Here is a 22,209-nt window from a genome sequence, read left to right as displayed (position 1 = left end):
TTGACACTGCCCTTGCCATAACTTTTAAATAATGAATATGAAATAAAAAGTGTCTCAGACAGCAACACACATCAGTTATATCATGGCGACAGTCACCCTTCTTCCTAAACCTCCTTAAGCTTTTTCATATTTTCTCTCTGTGAAGTAGGGTAAAACTAATAGCTTCACAGGAAAAATCTCAGAGGCCTCTTCCCAAGTTTCTCCCAAGCTGAGACTCATCTGTGGAGAACGGGTTGGTGTGAAATGAAAACACAGGGAGTAACAGATATCTGTGAATTTATTTGGGTCATCACTTGCTATTAACTACAGGGTTTTGACAGGAATGCTGTGAAATCTCCTCCCATGCCTGGCTTCCCTTGAGGCCCAGGAGAAAGCACATTCTCAGGGCCTGTTTGCTCTTCAAACCCTCTCCCTGGGCTTGCACTTCACCTCTGCACTTAACACCTGACCAGACAGAGTTCTGCACTGTAAGCTAAGAGGTGTGAACCTCATTACTGCTTTTCCTATAGTGCGTGCCTGGGATCTGCCCAGCGTTAGAACAGGCAAGAGTTCAAAGCCAATGGCATTTTTTTGTGACTTGAGTCAATTAACAAAGGATTCCAGGCTAGCCTGGAAGGCCCAGTTGCCAGAAGGGTTCTGAAGCAACAGCTGGAATAAAACTAATAAAAACAACTACAGAGCAATTTGTGAAAATATCAAGGCCAGCACAAACACGCTGACCCTTGTAAACCTTGACATGAACTTGGACAGGCTAGCCTAGTCTGCCTTCAGAATGGCAGCAGAAGAGGGGAGCTGCTGCCTTCTTGCCAGTTCTTGGGCCTTTCTAAATCTTCCTAGTCCCTTGCTCCATTGCCCAACCCTCTCCTGACGCGGCTCACTCTAGTGTATCAAACATCAGGGCTATCCACTCTTTCCTCTAGGTAGACCCTCTCTTCATACAAAACTCCCATCTTGATGAATGAAACTGTGCTATATATCAGAGGTGGCTGGAACCTACAATTCTAATAGCCTGTTTAAAAAAGAAGAAAAAGAAAAAAGAACAGCAGTTTTAGGAAGAGGGATGGGTAAATAATTCCTCAACCCTATGAAGACACCAGAACCTAACTAAGTAAATGTTAGATTCTAGGCTCAACAATTTATCCTTTTCTCTTCTCCTCCCTCTCTTTAAATGGTTCGGAGTGTACTCACCACTGTTTACAGAAAACCAAATGCCTCTCTCAAGATAAATGGGCTTTCTGTAAACTCACAGCTGTATAAGCTACAAAAAGTTACAGAGGTGATTAATTGACGAAGACCACAGCTTAGTTTATACAGACACAGAACAACCGGCAACCCAGATCACAGTTTGTTACTACTGGAGGTATTGAACCAAATGACTATTTCAGGACCCGGTAAAGTCAATAGGGCTAAGACGAGGAAACATTAAACTAAAGTGAAAGAAAGAAAATAAGGAAAATTTCCTTTTATTTTGTATTAATTTGCAAGTGTGTGGGTTTTTCAAAAGTATTTTCATAAGGATAGTGATTCTCCTGGAGGAGGGGAGGTGGCAAAACAAGAGGACAATGTCTGAGAAGGAGCATGAAAGGGGCTTCAGGGGGGCTGGCAACATCACCCCCAATTCCAGCCTGCTGCTATGGTCACACGGAGATTTGCTTTGTGGTTAGTCACAGAGTGTACTTTTCTATTTTGTAAGTTTTTCAGTATGTGGGTAATGTTTCACCATTATATCTACGGATTTTTTCAAGATTGTAATAATCCTTAAATAATACACAGTCCCTAAAAAATAGTTATGCAAAAGTTTATTTTTAGGTACTTTCTTCTTATGGGTGCCTATAAGAACTTCATGTTCCTTAAAGCATGTTCCTCGGCCAGCTTCTTCCAAGTTATCTGGGATGACAGTTTTAAGAGCCAAGAGCAGGATTCCACCCAGCCCAACGGATACAGACTTGGAGGAGGTGAGAGAGGAGGGAGAGAAGTGATGTCTCTGGAGCCCATTTTTGAAGTCAGAGAGCTGATATTACTTAGCTCCTCGGCCTTGGGCTCTCTTACCTAAACTGTTCTCTTCTGGTTCCTTTCCAGTTGTGGTGAACATTTCTGGCCAACAAAGATGCCGCTACCAATGCAGTCTGTCTTTACTAGGCTTCCTCTCATTGGCAACTGCTGGGCCAAAGCTGGTGCCAGCATCTGTAGCCATTACACTTTTCTGCTGCCAGCAGCGGTCATGACCCAGGGGCGAGCTGAGCATGGTCACTGGAAAGCATTCAGTCTTTGCCAGTCGACAGAGCCTTCTCTGGTCACTTTCCGAAGTGGCAGGCAGCAGATAGAATTACCTTCACCTGGGGCAGAGATGTCTGGTAGGATACTGACCTTCCTCTAAACTAGGTGGTTTACCTTTTCTTCAAAATGCCTCTGCAATGAAAACTTCTGCCTCCCTTCCCTGGAACTTGCCTTCTTGGAAGCTGCTTTTTTAGCCTAAGATGGTAGAAAATCATCTCGAAATGTTTTGATTACTGTGGGCAATTGCATAAACTCAGTGGCTGGGCACAGCACTCATGCTGCTTGGGGACATCCGTCGGCAGCCGTCCGTCTCAAGAGACGATGGTGTAGCTTCTTAAGAGTCTATCTGCACTGCCGAGAATGGCTGTGCAGTCCGACTCGGGAGTGACATGGTATCTGTCTCCTCCCGTGTTGAATCGACATCTTGCGATGACGCTGGAGTGTCCTCTCCAGTAAAGCTGAAGCTACAGAGCCTGGGCAGGGTGATATGGAGGGTCTGCTGTTTGGGGACACCCGTGACTGAAAACAGATTCAGTGGGACAAGCACTATAAAGCATTATATTGGAAAATTAAGGTCATGGACAGCATTTAGCATTTGTAGCATGTTCGCATCAAAAAAGGACGTAAGGTAAATCTCGAAGTGTTATAAAAGCAACTTAAAGCTCAACAAATCTACCCTCCCATTTTACAGATAGGAAACTGAGGCCCAGGGAGGCATAGTGGCTTGCCTAACAGCACACAGCAGGTTGATGCTGAGCCTCACTCTATTCAGGGCTCTTTTCAGCTTCCCTACTTAAGCTGGAGGACTTATTGGTGAAAACAGAGTCCAGGGTTTTCCAATACTTCTGCCCAGTCCATCTCCCATTTGCTCAATTGCTTTCTGGGGAATTATATTTCTGATCTCATGGCCTGTTACTTACAGTGTGTACTTGCCCCTCAGCAGTTGCAGAACGTGCCCCACTCCCATGCATTTGCAGTTGTTCCACTTCAGTCACGGTTTCTAAAGCTGCACCAGACCACCTGGAGTGATGTTTTTTTAAATATAGAATCCTGTGCTCATATTGGTTATTTTCCATTTCAGTAGCATAAGACTCAAGATTCTGTATTTTTTAACTCCTTCACTAATTTCCCTGTAAGGCAAAACTTCAGGACAACCCTGCCAGTTGCCCTGGAGATTCTGTACTTCTATGTGATGTGGAATCCCTCACCTCTGATTTACCGGCAATCCATCATTCCTATTTCTTTTCTTTAAAAAGATACAATCAGAAGTATGGGTTTGTTGTCCAGACTTCCAGCAAGAAAACCAACATTCAGAGAGAATATGAAAGTCACTCAAGGACCCCCCAACAGACTTCCTTCATCAGTTATAGAACCCAAGACTTTTCACTCACTCAGATGACCTGTCCTGTGGAATAAGCAACAAAAAGGAGACCTGTGACCCTGAATGACTCAGCCACTTCCCCGCAAGGTGAAAGTCAATTGTGTGTGCATCAACTTTTCATCCATGACACGAGAGTGATAATGCTTGCCTCCACTTTAGTTTACAGAGACGCTTATAAAACAAAAGTATAAAAGTGTTAAAGAAAAGACAGACTGTCTTTTTAAAATAACGTAGGCATGATGTTCTCCCTTAAATGGCTACATCGAGTAAAATTTCCATGTAGATGCAGCACTGTAATATGAACTATGAGAGCCCTGATATCCTAAACCACTGTTCACATAACTTGGGCTGAATGGCGGCCTCACTCACAGTGGCTACTTCCATTTATAATTTACAGAAATCACCCAAACACCAAGATAGAACTTTCTCAAGTCAGTTGATTTTCTTAGTTTCTCGTCAAATCCAAAACCCCATCATAGACCTTGCAATACGGAAGAGTGTCTCCATGGCAAAAGTCATAAACCTTTTCAACAACAAACATGGGACTCAAGGAGCTGACAACTGAGAGATGGCTGAGACTTTTGCTTAGTGATCCAAAAAAGGTTCCCATAATCGTTGGCAGATCCCTGGGAGAACCTCTGTCTTAGCCTTCTACATCTTCTTTATCTCAACTCCCACTAATCTATGACCTGTTCAGTAAAATGCTTTAGATAGACTTGAAAGCTGGCACCCTTCATCACAGAAGTGTCACATAGAGGGGTCCAGCTGCTGCTGCATGAGTTGCAACAGGGCCTGGTTCTAGACAACCTGAGCATAAAAAATGACTACTGTTTCACCTCCTCCTTCCAATCCTTAAACAGATTTACACACACACACACAGTGCGGTCTGTCTGGAAAAAGTCCAGCCATTGTTAATATAATGAGAACAGTTTGCATGACATCGATGTAATCTGGCAGCCAAGGAGAGTGGACTGGAATGACATGTGTGAGCAATGACCACTTCACTTGGCTAGTCAGTAGGTGTAATGGGTGCCATTGAGTGATCATGTGTACTGTGTGGCCATTGCATTTAAAATGAGCCAGCAGAACAACAAATCTGCATCCAATTCTGTGTTAACCTTGAACATTATTCCACAGAAACTGGGTGATTCCAAAGGCCACAGCTATGGGCAACTGGTGATCGGCAACTTCATCATGACCATGAGCCTGCTCATGTTTCACATCTCATGCAGAACTTTTTTGCAAAACATCAAATCACCCAGGTGACTCAGCCTCCCTACAGCCCAAATTTGGTGCCCTGAAACTTCTGGCTTTTCCCAAAACTAAAATCACTTTTGGAAGGGAAGAGATTTCAGACTATCAATGAGATTCAGGAAAATACAATGGGGCAGCTGATGGCAATTGGGAGAACTATGGGAGGTCGCAAGGAGCTTACTTTGAAGGGAACTGAGGTGTCATTGTCCTATATACAATGTTCCTTTTATCTTGTATCTTCATCAATGAATGCCTCTACTTTTCATACCTTCTGGAAACTTTCTGGACCGACCTTGTATATATAAGATGAGGACCCCCCCAAAACACAGAATTTATTTATAAAAAATTGTTTATTTATTCTTACATGTTTAAACTTCAGTCACCTTCAAAGTACTCTCCATTTGATGCAATACACCTATTGAGATGTTTGTTCCACTGCTCAAAACAGTTTTAGAACTCGTCAGTTTTGATGCCTTTTAGTGCTTCTGCTGTTTTTTGTCTCACCTCTTTCACATCAGCAAAATGTTTCCCTTTGAGAACTTTTTTCATCTGGGGAAACAAACAAAAAGTCAATTGGGTAAGATAGGGTGTATAGGGAGGGTGGGGCATGGGGTCATGCTGTTTTTGATAAAAAACATTGCTGAATTCTTAGCATGGAGGTGCACATGTAAATCACCTATTATGAAATTGGCAAATGCATTTAGAGTTTCCAAAAAAGTTCACTGAAGCCGAATGCAGCCCCTCACAACACCACCAGCTGGTACTGATACAGACGGGTTCCTAGAACACTCACCTGGTGGGGGAAGCCTGTACTATAAGGGGGCTGCCCTCCAGAAGATAATTCCATTATTTGAGGGGTCACCCCTTGTGTAATTTTTGTGTATAAAAATGTATATATAGCCATGGTTGGTGTGGCTCAGTGGACTGAGTGCCGGCCTATCAACTGAAAGGTCACTGGTTTGATTCCCAGTCAGGGCATCTGCCTGGGTTGCAGGCCAGGTCCCTAGTTAGGGGCGTGTGAAAGGCAACCACACATTAATGTTTCTCTCCCTCTCTTTCTCCCTCCCTTACCCTCCCTCTACAAATAAATTTTAAAAATCTTTTAAACATGTACATATATATATTTGTGTCCCTGGCTGGTTTGGCTCAGTGGATTGAGCGTCGGCCTGCGAGCTAAGTGTCGCTGGTTCGATCTTCCAGTCAGGGTACATCAGAGAAGGAAAACTCTGACTCCAAAAAACCTCCACTGCCTTGCGGCATACCTCTTCAGGGGAAAGGCTAGGGGAGTAAACCCCGACAGAAAATCCGGAGCCGGAGTCCCTAAGGCGGTTTGACGTTGTAGTCAACACCGGCAACTCCTGCGGCGCACCTGAAGCCAAGCTGTATTGACTCCGTCTTTCCCTTGGACCCTTCAGCTGCGAAGAGAGTGGGGGTCTGCTGCATGGGCAACAGCAGACCCTCCATATCACCCTGCCCAGGCTCTGTAGCTTCAGCTTCACTGGAGAGGACACTCCAGCGTCATCACAAGATGTCGATTCAACACGGGAGGAGACAGATACCGTGTCACTCCCGAGTCGGACTGCACAGCCATTCTCGGCGGTGCAGATAGACTCTTAAGAAGCTACACCATCGTCTCTCGAGACGGACGGCTGCCGACGACGATATATTTGTGTTGAATTTATCAGGGGTCACATTGGTTAATAAAATTAAATAGGTTTCATGTGTACAATTCTATGCGCATCATCTCTATATTGTCTTGTGTGTTCACCACCCAAAGTCAAGTCTCCTTCCATCACCATTTACCCCCAATATACCCTCTTCTACTTCCCCCACCCCCTCTTCCCTCTGGTAAGCGTCATACTGTTGTCTTAGTCTAGGAGTTTTGTTTTTGTTTGTTTGTTTTGCTTAATCCTTTCACCTAGCCCTCCAATCTCCCCTCCCCTCACAGTTGTCAGTCAACAGATTTATCTAATGTCCTGCCCTAACCCGGGACCATTCAATGAAGGGAAGTCTGGGTAACAAAGTTTATGCCTAGCTCAATTGACACTGTTCATAGCTACCTCAGGAATTTTATTTGGAATAGCTTAAAATTATAGATTAATTTAGGCTAATTGACGTCTTTAAAACATTGAATCATTCCACCCATGAAACCAGTTCATCTTTCCTTTTATTAGATCTTCCTTTTTGTCTCTTCAAATGTTTTTTAAATTTCTCCAGAATGGTCTTGCACATATTTTGACCTCAAGTACCTTATAATTTTTGTTTATTTTGAATGAAATATTTTAAAATTACATACTTTAATTAATTGCAAATAATTTATAGCAAAGATTTTGATTTCTGTAAGTCTGTTGAAAGTGTACTTGCTACTATTCTGAACAATATTAGTTCTTATTTTGAAATACTGAATTTTATTTTATTTTTAATTATGTTCTATTGATTAGCCCACCTCCACCCAGCATCCCCCTTCCCTCAGGCAATCCCCACATCATTGTTCATGTCCATGGGTCATGCATATAAGTTCTTTGGCTATTCCATTTCCCATACTGTACTTTACATCCCCATGGCTATCTTGTAACTATCTATTTGTACTTCTTAATCCCCTCACCTCTTCACCCATTCCCCCACATGCCCCTCCCATCTGGCAACCATCAAAAGGCTCTATGTATCCATGATTCTGTCTCTCTTCTTTTTGTTTGCTTAGTGTGTATTTTAGATTCAATTGTTGACAGATTTGTATTTTTTGCATTTTATTGTTCATAGTTTTGATCTTATTTTTCTTAAATAAGTCCCTTTAATATATCACGTAATAATGGTTTAGTGATGATGAACTCCTTAGTTTTTTTCTTGCCTGGAAGCTCTTTATCTGCTCTTCAATTCTAAATGATAGAGTTGCTGGTAGAATCATCTTGGCTGTAGGTACCAGCTTTTCATGACTTTGAATATTTCTTGTCAATCCCTTCTAGCCTGCAAGGTCTCTTTTGAAAAATCAGCTGACAAACTTATGAGAACTCCCTGTATGTAACTAACTTCTTTTCTCTTGCTGCTTTTAAGATTCTCTCTTTAACTTTTGGCATTTTAATTATATGTCTTAGAGTGGGCCTCCTTGCATCCATCTTGTCTGGGACTCTGTACTTCCTGGACTTGCATGTCTATTTCCTTCACCAAATTAGGAAACTTTTCTTTCACTATCTTTTCAAATAGATTTCCAATTTCTTGCTCACCTCCCCTAGTACCCAGCTTGGGTACTTGAGGTGCACACTTTGTGTGGGCTGAGTACACCCTTCTCTTGTAGTTGAGCCTTTATTGCTGTTCTCAGGGCAATGGAAGGGATTTACCCAGGCCAGTGAGCTGCAAGGACTGGCTATGACCACTGACCACCAGTCTCCACTGTCCATGGAGGATCAGCTGTGCAGGGGCAGGGTGATGGTGCTATAGCTGTCTACTGTATCTGCAGGGTCTGGGCTTTCCTGGGTGGTGGAGGCCAACATCAGCCCCATCGGTGATGAACAATATTAATTCTAATAATTTGTGTGGTTAGATTTTTCTATTTAGATAATTCTATAAAATACAAATGTTGAAAATTTTGTCTTTCTTCCCAAATCTATGCCTTTGGTGTCTTCTCTTTATCTTATTGAATTATCTAGAACTTCCTCTACAGTCTTGAGTAGTAGTAATGAAGGGGGCATTATTGTCTTGTTTCTGACTTCAGTGGGACACCTTCTAGATTTCACCATTAAGTACAATTTTAGAATGTACTGTATATTAACGTAAAAACTTTTACTTCTATTCCTAGTTTAACTTTTTTAATCCAAGATGGTCCCTGGTAATTCTCACCTCCTGGTGTTCACACCTTTGTGTAATTGTTACGGAGTCCCATCTGGGTCGCCAAATTGTTACAGAACCCCTGGGCTGTTCCACTTGAAAACAAACCCACGGGCTCTTTAGTTAGGGGTCCGATTGCCCGCCACCAGAATTACAACTCTGAATATTATAGTTGAGTGAAAAGAAAATTGTTTATTTAACAGTTACACATATCCTTGCCTCCCCTCTACCAAACCTAGTCAGTTTTAGGGAGGTCAGAAACACCATTTCCCTACTTCCTAGGCACAGTTCAGCTTTACCAGCAGCTGCCAATCACTCAATCTGATTGGGGAGGTCCTTTCTGTGCTGTGGTGCCCTCCAGCTCTCAATGCAGGACCGCCGGGATTCTCAGCCTCCTTGCAAACTGTCTTCTTTCTGTAAACCGCGTGGACCTCTTCTCCTTCGTCAGAGCACCTCTGCGAACACCCACCAGTGAGGGAGACAGCCCCAGAGCATGCCCCCCATAAAGTGTTTGCAGCTGCCTATATATCCCTGACTGCGTCCTCTGACGCAGTGGGTATTGCCAATAGTTCTGACCATTCACAGAACCCCACGTGGGCTCTGTGTGCTTTCCATACCATCACCTGATTCAAGGCTCCTCCCATCCACCTGAGGCCTTGGAAGCATCCAAGCAATTTTACATAATGAAAGACACCAGCCATCAGCCTCAGACATGTGGAGGCATTCTGAAAGCTGCTTCCTTCTCCCCATCCCCCAGCCTCAAACTCCAGAGATTTTTGGACTCCTCTGTTTCTGTAACATAATCACCTTGCATTAGTGTGGGCTGGACTTTGTGGCAGACTGATGCTATGTCACCTCTGAGATTAGATTTTTAAAGATTTTTCTAATTTTATAAAATGAATCAGTCAGTTTTCTGTTCTGTACTGTTCTGTGAACAGTTTGTGCAAGAGGAATGATCTGTCTCTTAAAGATTTGGTAAAACTTATTTAGAAAGTTGTTTGGGTTTGGTGTCATTGAAATGAAGATTTTTTAAATTACTAAGCCAATATTTTAAATACCTATTGATCATTCTTCTTGATTCACTTTTTGTTGTGTTATATTTTTCCAGAATATTGTCAATTTTATTGACATTTTAAAATTTAGTATCATAAACGTGTTCATATTCATCAGCTGAGAATTTTTTAAATATCTAGGTATCTATGATTATAATCCCAATATTGTTTATTTACACCGTGGCTTGATTAATATTGCCAGAAATTTGACTGTTTTGTTAAATTCTTCAGAAAATCAATTTGGGGCTTTGCTGAGATTCCCTATTATTCCCTAGTTTTCTATTTTACTTAATTTTAGTTTTATAATTCCTTAAGCCTCTTCCCTGGGTCCCAAATGTGTTTCTACAAGGTTTTTTTTCTTCTGTCTTTATAAGTGGCATCAGTCTCCACATTCATAAACCTGAGGCTCACTTCCAACACTTAGTCCATTACTAAGTCCTTCTAATGCTGCTTTCCATTTCTCCCTCCTATTATTCCCTCAGCCCCAGTCCCACTGCCACTGCCTTTGTTCAAGTCCTCATCATCTTTTATGAGAATTTCTATAATCACCTCCCAATTTGTTTTTTGCCTCCATGTTCTCGCTACCTCAGTTTATCTTCCATATTTTATCCTACAATGATCTTTCTACATGAGGCCTTTCTTGACAAGTTCACAGTAACTGCTACTCCCAGAAGAAGAATCAGATGACTAATGGTGCCCTACACACATTCTGCACCATTGTGCCCTCACATCTGTGCTCATACTGTTTGCCTTGTGCAAGATACCTTCGTTTCTCCTTCTCATCTTCAAATCATCTTTTACAACCCAGCTCAAAATATGACTTCTTCTTTGAGGCTTCACTTACCTCCCATCGAGGAGCACTAATTACTGATTGTCTGGAATCCCAGGGCTCTTTGTACAACTTTTATTGTTTGCACATCCCACACTGTGTTGTAATTATTTGGACATATGTCTTCCTCCACCATACTCTGAACTCTTTGGGAAGGTAAAACATAGTAGTCACCAATTTGCTGTACATCAAATATGTGTTCTCGTCGGCGGCGGCGGCGGCGGCGGCGGCAGCCGTCCGTCTCGAGAGACGATGGCGTAGCTTCTTGAGAGTCTATCTGCACCGCCGAGAATGGCTGTGCAGTCCGACTCGGGAGTGACAATCCCTGCCGCACTTGTTACAGGTGAAGGCAGATGGCTGTTGTTGCTGCTGTTGACGCTGCTTCCGCCTCGATCTTTTCTGGACCGCCTCCTCGTTGCACGCAGCCTCTGCGTGTGACGTACCTTGCCTGACCGCGAGCCTCCAGGCTAGGCGGTCGTCTGCTTGAACTTCCCATGTGTTGAGATTGATGGAGCATTGTGTCATGTCCTTTTTGCAGATGTCTTTGAACCGCAGTTTTGGGCGCCCTGTCATCCTCTGGCCTTCTGCTAGCTCGCCGTAGAGGAGGTCTTTGGGAATACGGCCTGCATCCATTCTTTTGACATGGCCGAGCCACCTGAGGCGTCTCTCGCTAAGAACTGCATGCAAACTGCTCATGTTGGCTCGCTTCAGCACCTCGGTGTTGGGAACCTTATCCTGCCAGGTGACATGCAGGACGCGTCGCAGGCACCTCATGTGGAAGCTGTTGAGTTTCCTTTCGTGCCTTGCGTAGGTGGTCCACGTCTCGCTGCCATAGAGGAGAGTGCTGAGTACGCAGGCTTGGTAGATGCGCAGTCTGGTTTTCTCAGTGAGGCTGGAATTGTTCCGCGCTCGCCGGTTCAGTCTGGCCATAACTGTGGCTGCCCTGGCGATTCTCCGATTGACCTCCAAGTCAACTGACAGAGAGCTCGAGATGGTGGACCCGAGGTAAGTGAAATCGTTTACAACCTCCAGGGTGTAAGAGTTAATATTATATCACTTCACATAAAATTTAGAAAACTTATAAATAGTATAGGTCCATTTACCCTCCCTTTATCTTTTATGCTATAATTATCATATGTAGTACATGTACATTATTATGAGCTGCATGAGACAATGTTATAATTTTTGCCTTACACAGTTAATATGTACTTCAAATAAATTTTCTTTTATAGTTACATATTTGCCATTTCTGATTCTCTTCATTCCTTCCTAAAGATGCAAGTCTCCATCAGGTTTCATTTTTGTTCATCCTGAAGAACTTGTTTTAGCATTTCTTGTAGTGCAGACCCACTGGTGGCAAATTCTCTTGGTTTTCTCTTATCTGAAAGTACTTTAATTTCGCTTTCATGCTTGAAGGATATTTTCACCAGATATAGAAATCTGGTTTGATAGTTTTTTTTTTTCTTTCAGTACTTTAACAATTTCATCTATTGTCTTCTGGTCTCTATTGCTTCTGATGAGAAGTCAGTGGTATTCAAATCATTATTCCTCCAGATATAATTTAGCTTTTTTTTTTTTCCTGTCAGATTGTACAATTTTGTCTTTGTCTTTAGGTTTCAGGAGTTTGACTAGGATGTGTTTAGGTGTGCTTTTCTTTAGATTAATCCTGCCTAGCTAGTGTTCACTGAACTTTTAAAATCTATTAATCCGTCTCACTATTATTTCTTCAAATATATTGCCTGTCCCATTCTCTCACCCTTCCCCTGAGACTCCAATTACTCATGTGTTATATATTCTGACATTGTCCCACAGGTCCCTGAGGCTCTTTTTGTTTTCTAATATTTTTTTTCTTGCTGGTCTTTTTTTTTTTTTCTTGCTGCTCTTTTGATTGGGTAATTTCTATTGACATCAGCAAGCTCACTGACTCTTTCCTTTTTCATGTCCATCTCTGTCAAGCCTATCCAATGAATACTTTCAGATGTTTTAAATTGTTTAAATTTCTCTTTGATTTCATTGTTTCTATTTCTTCACTAAGATTTCCTCTCCATTCATTGCAAGCATATGTTTCTTTTTAAATAACTTTTTAGTTATTTATTTTTTAGACAGAGAGGGAAAGGGAGGGAGAAAGGGAGGGAGAGAAACATTGATGTAAGAGAGAAACATTGATTGGGTGCCTCTAATAAACTCCCCAAGCGGGGACCAAACCTGTAACCTAGGCATGCGGCCTGATCAGGAATTGAATCGGCGACCTTTCGCTTTGCGGGGGGAAAATGCCCAACCAACTGAGTCATACCAGTCAAGGTGCAAGCATCTTTTTCTGTCCATCCGTGAGTATAATTATAATAGCTGCTTTAAAATCCATTTCTGCAGTATCAAACATCTGAAATTATCTTCATTTTGATCTCCATTGACTGTCTTTTCTAATGTGAATGGGTCATATTTTTCTGTTTCTTCGTATGTCAAGCAAATTTGCAATATATCTTGGATATTATGAATAACAGGTTGTAGAGACTGTGGGTTCTGTTATATTCCTTCAAAGAGTATTGAAATTTATTTTTTATTTTTTATTTTTAGTTTAAGTAGACAGTTAACTTGGCTGAACTCAAACTGCAAAACTCCATTTCCTGTACAATGAGCAGCTGCTCAAGTTTCAGTTCACTTGTGTAGACATACCTGGGCTGCCTGGAGTCTGCCACATGCATGTGTGACTCAGCAATCAGCCAGAACTTTGGGCAGAATTTATAGTTGAATTTGGGGCTCTCCCTCTCTATATCTTTATTTTCTGGAATTTATTCCCTTTCCAGCACTTGTGGGTGCCCCAAAACTTATCCTCTGGCTCTTCAAGCCAATAAGATTGTTGGCTTTCTATCTGTATTTCCATAATTGTAAATGGTACAAATTAGGACCTACCCTTAGTCTAAAAGCTATAATAAGCAAATTCTCCTCACATCATTCTCACCTTCCAAATGCCAATTACCTTCCATTATCTGCCTACTTTTGTTCACTCTCCAGGAGTCTCAGATAAAATTTTAGTAAATTATCCAGTTTATAGTTGTTATCTATAAAAGGGTTTGTCCAACGAGAGTTTACCAGTCATATTGGTCAGGAAGCCAATGAATATTTTTAGTTCTCTGCTTTCAGGGCACATGGAAGGACTCTGCTTTTTGTTCCCCTTATGGATGGAATGGTAACATATGAGATATAAGTAGAAATTGTGATTTGAATGTTCCAAATGGTGGCTATTCCATCAATCTGGGTCCTGAGTTAATAGAGACCCCAGCCAATCCTTACTTAATTGTAAGCAAGAAACAAATCTACTGCACAAAGCTGCCTCTATTATATAAATATGATCAACATCTTCATAAGTAGACAAAATACCCTGATGCAAGGCAAATACATGGCCATGGCCTTGCCCATCATCCTCACCCTTTCTTTAGCACTAGTGGCTGGAGTAGGGGAAAGAGCCTCTGTGGCCCAGCCTGTCCCCAGACATATACTCAAGTGACTTTTGGAGATGTCACAATGTGCTTCTCCACAGGTGACTACAGCCACAGCAGAAGGAACTCACTTCAGGCCTTACAGCTTTCTCATGTACAAGGGCATTATACCAGAGTGCTTTAGAACATGAGCTCTGGACTCAGAATCCTGAATTCAAATCCTAGCTTTGCCATTGTGTGAGCTTGGATTTCTCATTTACCCTCTCTGTATCTTAATTTCCTCATCTGGAAACCAAGAGTGCTAAGACCAAACAGAGTATATTTGGGAGTGCATAGCACATAGCAAGGAGTGAAAAAAAAAAATTAGAGCTATTTTCCTTGATTACTTAATATTCAGCAAAATTTACTGAGAGTTTATCACCTACCAGGCACTGTTCTAGACACTAAGAATGCATCAATGAACAGAACAGCTTGTTGTTAGTAGGAGAAAGACAATAAATAACAAATAGGCAAACTATAAGCATGTTGGAATATTAGTGCCACGGAGAAAGAAAATGTAAAAAAGGAGCAACTGCAGGAGTTGCAGCTACAAATAGGATGCCGGGGCAGATCTCTCTTTGAAGGGGCATTCATTTGAACAAAGGCTTGAAGAAGATGAGTGAGTGAGCCGTGCAGAGATCTTGGAAAATAGGGTTCCATGTAGAAGGGAGAGCCGCTGCAAATGCTTTAAGGTGGGCACAATGGCTAAAGTGGAGTGAAGAATGGGGTTCAAGTAGGTGGGTAGTATGAACCTTGCCCTCACTGTGAGGACTTCAGCAGTTGCTCTAGGACAGGGGCACTGTGGAGTTTTGAGCAAAGGAATGATGTGACCTGACCTATTTTTTTGGTTGTTTTTTATTTAAATATGTTTATTTGGGAGAGAAAGGAAGGGAGAGAGAGAAAAATATTGATGTGAAAGAGAAGCATTGATTGGTTGCCTCCCATACACACCCCAACCAGGGATCTAACCTGCAACCTAGCTATATGCCCTGACTGGGAACTGAATCCCCAATTTGGTTTATGGCCCAAGCAATGAGAAAAACAGGAATGCCTTTATCTAAGGTGGGGAAGGCTTACAAAATAGCGGTTTTGAGGGGGAACAATCAGTAGTTCAATTTCAGCATGCTAAGTTTGAGGTGCCTGTTAGGTGTTCAAGTGGACATGATGAAGAGATGGGTGGATAGTCAAGTATGGAGTTCAAAAGAGGGGCCTGGTATAAAGATAAAAATTTGGGAATCATTTGCATATAGAAGGTATTAAAGGCAGGATTAACTCACCAAAAGAGTGAGTCTAAATGTAGAAAAGAGCCAAGAACAGGGTCCTGAGGCATGCCAACTTTGGGAGAACCAGAAGAACCAAAACCAGCAAAGAAGGCATTAAACTTTCTTCCCTAAAACAATTTATTCTCTTGGCTTCCGGAACACCATATTCTCCTATTTTCCCCTTACTTTACTGCCTATTCGTTCTTAGTCGTCTTTGCTTCAAGGTGGATGAAATGAAATAAATATCTAATAGATTTGGCAGGACAGAGGCCATTTGTGACCTTGACAAGAGTAGTTTTGGTAGAACAATTGGGTGAAAGTGTGATTGGTGTGAGATGAAGAGAGAACAGGGGGTGTGAACAGACATGCAGTGAGTACAAGCAACTTTGAGATGTTTGCAGCCAAAAAAAAAAAAAAAAAAAAACGAAAGAAAGAAAAAGCAGGTAGAGTCATGTTGGAGGGAAGTAAAGGGTCAAGGGGATATACACATCTATGCACATTAATACAGGAAGTACACAGTATTTTTGAGCTAATATGATTTAGGAAAGTGAGACCATTGATGAGCAAGAGATGGGGGATCATTTCAGGAGCAGTTGTTAAATAGTCAAGAGGGGAAGGAGTCAGGGTGCTTGGTGGAGGGGCTGGGACCTTACATCCATGTGATAGGAGGGAAGGCAGAGTGCCGGCAGAGAGGCAGGTAGGATGGAAGCTATGGTGATGGAAAGATGAGGCAGTTCTTGTCAGACTGCCTTTATTTTCTCAGTGAAATAAGAAGCAAGGTTTTCAGCTCAGACTGAGGAAGGAGAAGGGTGTTGGATGTTTGAGGATAGAAGGTGCAATGTAGTTATTTCAGAGTGTGGAAAGTAAACCAGCTAGGGAAATGCTATAGAAAGGCAGTGTTGAGAGCCCACTTGAGATTTATGATCATAAATTTAGTGACAAGTTAGCACTGCTGTTTTTGTCCGGCATGTTAAGCTGGACAAAATCAGCGTTTTCACCAGGTAGTAGAACCTTCTGGGAAAGAGGGCGAGGGCACAGAGCCTACAGAAGACAGCAGAGCAGGGAGGTGGTATAGTATCAAGGCAGGGACTTCAGACCCACTGGAGGTTTAAGGCTGGAGTGGGGAGGGAAGGAATAGCATTACTGGGGTAATAATTCATCTGCCCTGGGTGGACCTACTCTGTTCTGGATCTCACTCTCTTTCCTACCTCAGTTAGCTTCCTTCCCTCCTTTGGCAGCTGAGAGGCTGTCCAGGGTAGGGTATTCATTCAGGGTACTGGGGTCAGAAGGAAACCTGGGAACAGTGGAGATTTTCATTCCCCCTACTCTGCTACCAAAACACCAAGGCAGTGTTTGGGATATTTCAAATGCCCTTGTTTGTTTCTGCCTCTGTGCAACATGTATGCTGCTGAAGGACAGGGAGCTGGTAACCATGGGAGAAGAGCATGGAGTGGTGGTGAAGAGGTGGTTTTTAAATGTGGTGAACTTCATGCAGGCACCCAGAGGTCAACCCTCAGGGCCTCCTCAGAGTTCTTTGTTCATTCAGCTTACTGAGGGAGAAAGGCTGAATTCTTCCCTGCTGGGAAACAAGCTTTGAAAGGGAAAGCTTTGGCCAGACCCCATAAGGAGAGGGTGTGTCTGTCCCTGGGAGCAGGTTTCCCTGCTCTACCTAAAAACCTCGGTCAGCAGGGAACTTTGGGCACCATGTAGCAAACAGGACAACCTGTGACAGCAAAGCAAGCCAGCTCTGCAGCATCCTGGATCCCGAGTTCTCACACACTGTCCATTCTCTCACTGCCCCTCCCTGGACAGGTGGCCACTCAAGGGGGTGGCCCAGAGCCCTGGCCAAGTCAGCCAGGCAAGGCCCCTACAGGGTAGTAGCTGGTGCCAAGGTGGGAGAAGAGGGAGGGAGATGGTCACCTCTTCCACATTCCTGGATGAGTAGCCCCAAGAGCCTTTCTTTCCAGGACAAAGTGCCCCAAGTGGACACAGAGCAGGGCAAGGCAGGGCAGGGCAGGACAAACCCGGGCCACAGCTCATGTCCTGGGAAGTCTCATGACTGCAGTGTTTTGCTGCAGGTTTCCCAGCTGCTCAGGGCGGGAGGCAGCGTGGGGTAGTGGGGGCGAGAAGGAGGGAGGGGAAAGAGGAGGGAAGTAAACAGGAGACCAAAGAGAGAGCCAGTTCCCTGCGTTCAGAGAACACCAGCCGCCTCCGGTCCCCAGTGGGTGGCTGTACGAGTGGAAATGAAACTGAGAGGGGAAGGGAGAAAGGGAAGAGTGAGTACGCACTCCTAGGCTGTTATCCACCTACTTCCCCTTTCCCGACCCTCCAGTCTACGCCCCTCAGGGGTGAGGAGGTTGGGAGCGCGATGGTTCACGAAGCGCCCACCCCCAAGTACACATAGCTGGTTCAGCTGTCGGTGAACCAGACACTGTCTCAGCAGCTTGTCACCTGAGCTCCAGAGGGGAAGAGGGGGCGGGCTTGGGAAGCGGCGAGGGGGGCGTTAAGTGGAAGATCTAGTACTGGCTTGAGTGTGGGGTGACACCTAGGGCTGGACAGAATGGGTATCTACCTCCAAACACCCACACACATCTCGACCCGGTCCCCAAAACATCCGGGTAGCAAGGGTGAGACCAGGGCATGGGGGCACAACTTAAAGAAGTGGAAGCAGGAGAGGGTACAGGTGTGTGGGGGTGTACTGCGGTGGGAAGCGATGGGGTGCAGGGCTGGCGGGACCGTAGGGCAGGCTGTTACCCATCGCCTGCCCGCGGGGTTAAGTGAGGTAGCCGAGATGGAGAGGAGGAGGAGGGAGGACCGGGGGCCGTGGTGTCTGGCGCTTGTTGGACAAAGAGATGATGAAACGTGAGCGCTATATTTACCAAGGGGGTGGAGACCGGGCGGGGTGGGGGCGGGGGGAGGCTGGTAAAAAGGACAAACTGTTCCACAACAACCACAGGAAACAGCCCATCTTACTCTCTGGGAGGGCCGCGACGACCCCCTTAATGCTTAACCCGGAGGCAGATGCGGGGCTGGAGGGCGCGGTGATCCTGGGACAAACCAAACCTGGACACTATGGCTGTGGGCTAGATTGATTTATATAAATAAAAGCACCTTAGCTCCAAAGGCTGCGTGTGTGCGTGTGTTTGACTTTTGTGGAGCAGTGGACAGCGCGGAACGGCAGGAATGTTTCCTAACCCAGTGGCCCAGCCATGGCGGGAAAGATTTGCCTGCAAACTCTGCGAGCACGATTCCTGCAAAGTCATCTCCTCCCGCACAGCCAGGCCGGCCGGGCCGCCCCGCCCGCGGACAACAGCACCCGCCTTCCTCGCTTTCCCCACCCCCGCCGCCCCAACCATGCTAGCGGCGCTCAGAGTTGGGGTGCGGTGCGGACTATGTTTAGAAGCTGATGTCATCCCGACACCCTACTCCGCAGTGTTCCGGGGGTACCGCAGGGCAGGTTTTCCTCTTCCTCTTGGGTATGGGGTACGGGGAAGAGGCCTCTGTACCCACCCCCACCTCCACCTCCCCAACACGTACACCTCCTCCCCACCTAGCTTACCCCGGACGGTGTAAAAAAAAAAAATGCAACCCCTCAAGTTATGAAACAGAGTGGTGGGGGTGGTGCGCGGGCAGAAGGGGAAAACCCAAGGACTTCGACCACCAGGGACCTACAACCCGCCCCCGCCCACTCCCACCCTCTCCAAAATTTCAAGGTTAGCTCACGTGGGCGCGGGCGCCCGGAGCTACTTGCACGAGTTTGGGGGCGGGGGGGGGGTTCCTCATCCCCCAATCTAGGGCAGTTTGTTCAACTGCAGTAAAGGGAGCTTGATGTTCCAGCAGGGAAGGGATTTCTGAGAACTGGGGCTGTCCTCAGATGAACTCGTCTCCTCAGGCTGCTGCTGCGGTGGCCGCCTGCGGAAGACTTGTTAAAAGGGCGATGCCAGGGCCTGGGCGCACGGCTTCCAAGTGGCTGAGCCGCCCGCCTGTCTGCGGTCCGAGCCCTAGGCCCGCCCCCCGGGCGTGGGTGATTCATCGTGCGCGGCGCGGGGCTTCTCGGAGTTTGGGGGGGCTGTGAGCTAAACTTATCCTCCTGCATATGCATGAACGGGTGGCCTTTCTATTTGGCGAAGGAGAGGCCTGGAGTTTTGCGGAAGGCTGCTAAGTGGAGCGAGAGCAAAGTAGGGCGTCGTGGCAAGTGTTCGCGTGGGCCAGAGCCCCCCTCCCTCTCCAGACCCTAGGTGTTAACTGTCGTTATGGCCATGGGGGTTTCGCCACATGGGGCTTTACCTGATTGTATTTCAAATCCAGGAATTCCGCCATTGTTGGAAGCACGATCTCTTCAGCCCCGCCTCCCTCCTCCCCAAACTCGCCTTCTCCTAATTCTCCTGTTTACGCTAAGATGAACACTGCTTTTCCCCAAATTTGCCTTGTGATCCTAGGCGGGGTCGTTGAAATCGAAGGGCCTAGGTCCAGAAAGAAGTCTGGATCCAGCCCAGGGTAAGGTCTGACACGTGATCCCCTACCCTCAGCTGGCCATCTGTTCTCTTTCCTTCCCGCCTAGAGGCTGGCAGCTCTGCCCAGCACCATCCACGCCTCTCAGTAGGAAAGACTGAAAAACGCCAGAGCTGACGGAACCCAGTGCCTCCAGAGTGCGATTTTAACCTACACCCCTCTTCAGGGGATTAGCTCTACCCCGGCTAGTTGGGGAAACTCTGCCTTGGGCTCAGGCTGAATAAAAATCTCCGGGGGAGGGACCTAGGAATAGCTGCATTCAGACTAGAAATACCTACCTCAGTTTGGGCTAGGGTGGAAAACTTACCTAAGAAAAAGGATGGATTCTCTGAGCTCTCCAAGCCACTTCCCACAGACTGGTTTGGAGAAAGAAAAAACGAGACCATAAAGTTAAGAAAGAAGGTTTTTAAGGGGTTTTGAACAAATTTATATTTGCGCCTGCTATCCCATTAAATATTGATGTAAAGTATTCTGACCTCTGCAGCAAAGAAGTGGTGTTGAAAGAACCCAAGTCTTGCCCAATTTTTTCCCTAGGATTTTTTTTTTTTTTTTGGAGCGGGGGAGGGGGGGTGTGGGAAGGGAGGAGTGGGGCCCTGGGATATTTGTAGCTTGGAAGGGACTTGGGAGATGCATTAATCTAATCCCATCAATGAACAAGTAAGGAAATAGCTCTAAAAGGTTGCCTAAAGGAACATAGCTCATCTCAGGCCAGGGGGACCATTGTTCTTGAGAACTTGGATAATAAAGCTAAGGTTTAGACAGAATTTAGAGAGAAAAATGCATACTTAGAAACTAGAAACACTGTTATAGTCTTTGAATTCCATGCCTCCCAGTTGGTTTGTGTGCATTTGAAATGTGTATTTGTAAAGACTAACTTGGGAGAGAACAGACCTCATATTTATGTGGCATAATATATACTTTACTGGTAAATTATTCATTGCAAATAGGGATGATTCATATTAATTTGGGATAATTTATTCTGCCAGAATTTAACGCAAAACAGCGTAAGCAGGCGTTAATCATAAAACTTATTATATGCATCCCAATACACCAAGGAAACTGGTTATTGAAAATACAAGAAAAAACCTTAATGTAGGAATTATTACTTGTTGTGATACATATACATATATATGTATAGATATATCTTTAACTTATGCCTAATTGAGGACAGAGTGCCTTTTTCTTTATTTCTGTATTTCCCATGCCTAGCTCATCAATAGAAACATAAATATCTGGGGAGTGAGTGGAAAAGGAGAAAAGGAAGAAAGTAGCCTATAATTTTAGAATTGTTGAGTTTAAAAGGATATTCTAAATTAAATCAAGCAACAGTTATGTTTGTAAATGTGTGAGAGAAATTCACATGTATGAAATCTCAGTTTTCTTTTAATACATCTGAAATGAATGAGTTGGAAGAATTCAGGGTTTATGTCTAGTCCAAACAAAATTAAAGGGAATTAAAGAGAAGAGGCAAGAAGTAGGGAGAGGAAAGTTTATATTAAAAAAAAAAAACTATGATGATGGATTTATTCAAGTTCCTGGATTACAATTTTCAAGGAAAGATACAGATTTTCCTTCTTTTCTGGAATATCCCCAGTATTAACTCTAGGGCTGTCTGAAGGTGCCCAGTGCAATGCCAGTTGCAATGTAAGTCTGAGAGATGATAGGGACCCTGGAGAGATCCCTCCGGTATTTGTGCTGGACCTTCAAGAGGCAAGCAAAGGTGCAATTACTAAGTGATCATGTGTCCTTGGGGAAGGTTTGTCCCAGAAAAATCACGAAGTAGGCCAATTCTCCTGGGGTTTATTGAGTTTTTTTTTTTCTAAAATTAAGGGGATTGGTATACAAGAAACCTAAGATGGCTTCACTTTTACATGCTATGATGTATACCTATCTTACTATGATGTGATGGTGATGATGATGATATTCTTGGTTGACCAGCATCCCCTTTCTATATTTCCCTTTCCCATGTAATCACCTACTGTAATATTTTCCTGTACCACTTCAAAAGCAAAAGCAAAATAAACCACACTAGCCTTCAGACTTGGAGGGTCTATTTGAATCCTTCCTTTAGAGACCAAGAACTTGGTGTTACTTTCCCAAACCTTAACAAAGGCTAACAGCCTGTGGGAGTTATGGTTGGACCTCACAGGAAGCAGATACCTCTCACACACCGTTGGGAAAGTGAATTGTGCTGACAGTAAGATTTCTGTAAGAGACATTAGCCCTAGATTCTTTTTTCAGCTATCGAGATGGAAAACAACCCCATCATTCATTAAGAGAGAGAGGCAAACTGAGTTAATCAGACTCTAAGACCCAGACTAATTGTTCATCAAGCAATGCCATA

This window comes from Furipterus horrens, unplaced genomic scaffold (genome assembly GCF_987537825.1).
Source record: "Furipterus horrens unplaced genomic scaffold, mFurHor1.1.pri manual_scaffold_4, whole genome shotgun sequence".
NCBI classification, from domain to species: Eukaryota; Metazoa; Chordata; class Mammalia; order Chiroptera; family Furipteridae; genus Furipterus; species Furipterus horrens.
This window is presented reverse-complemented; position numbering follows the sequence as displayed.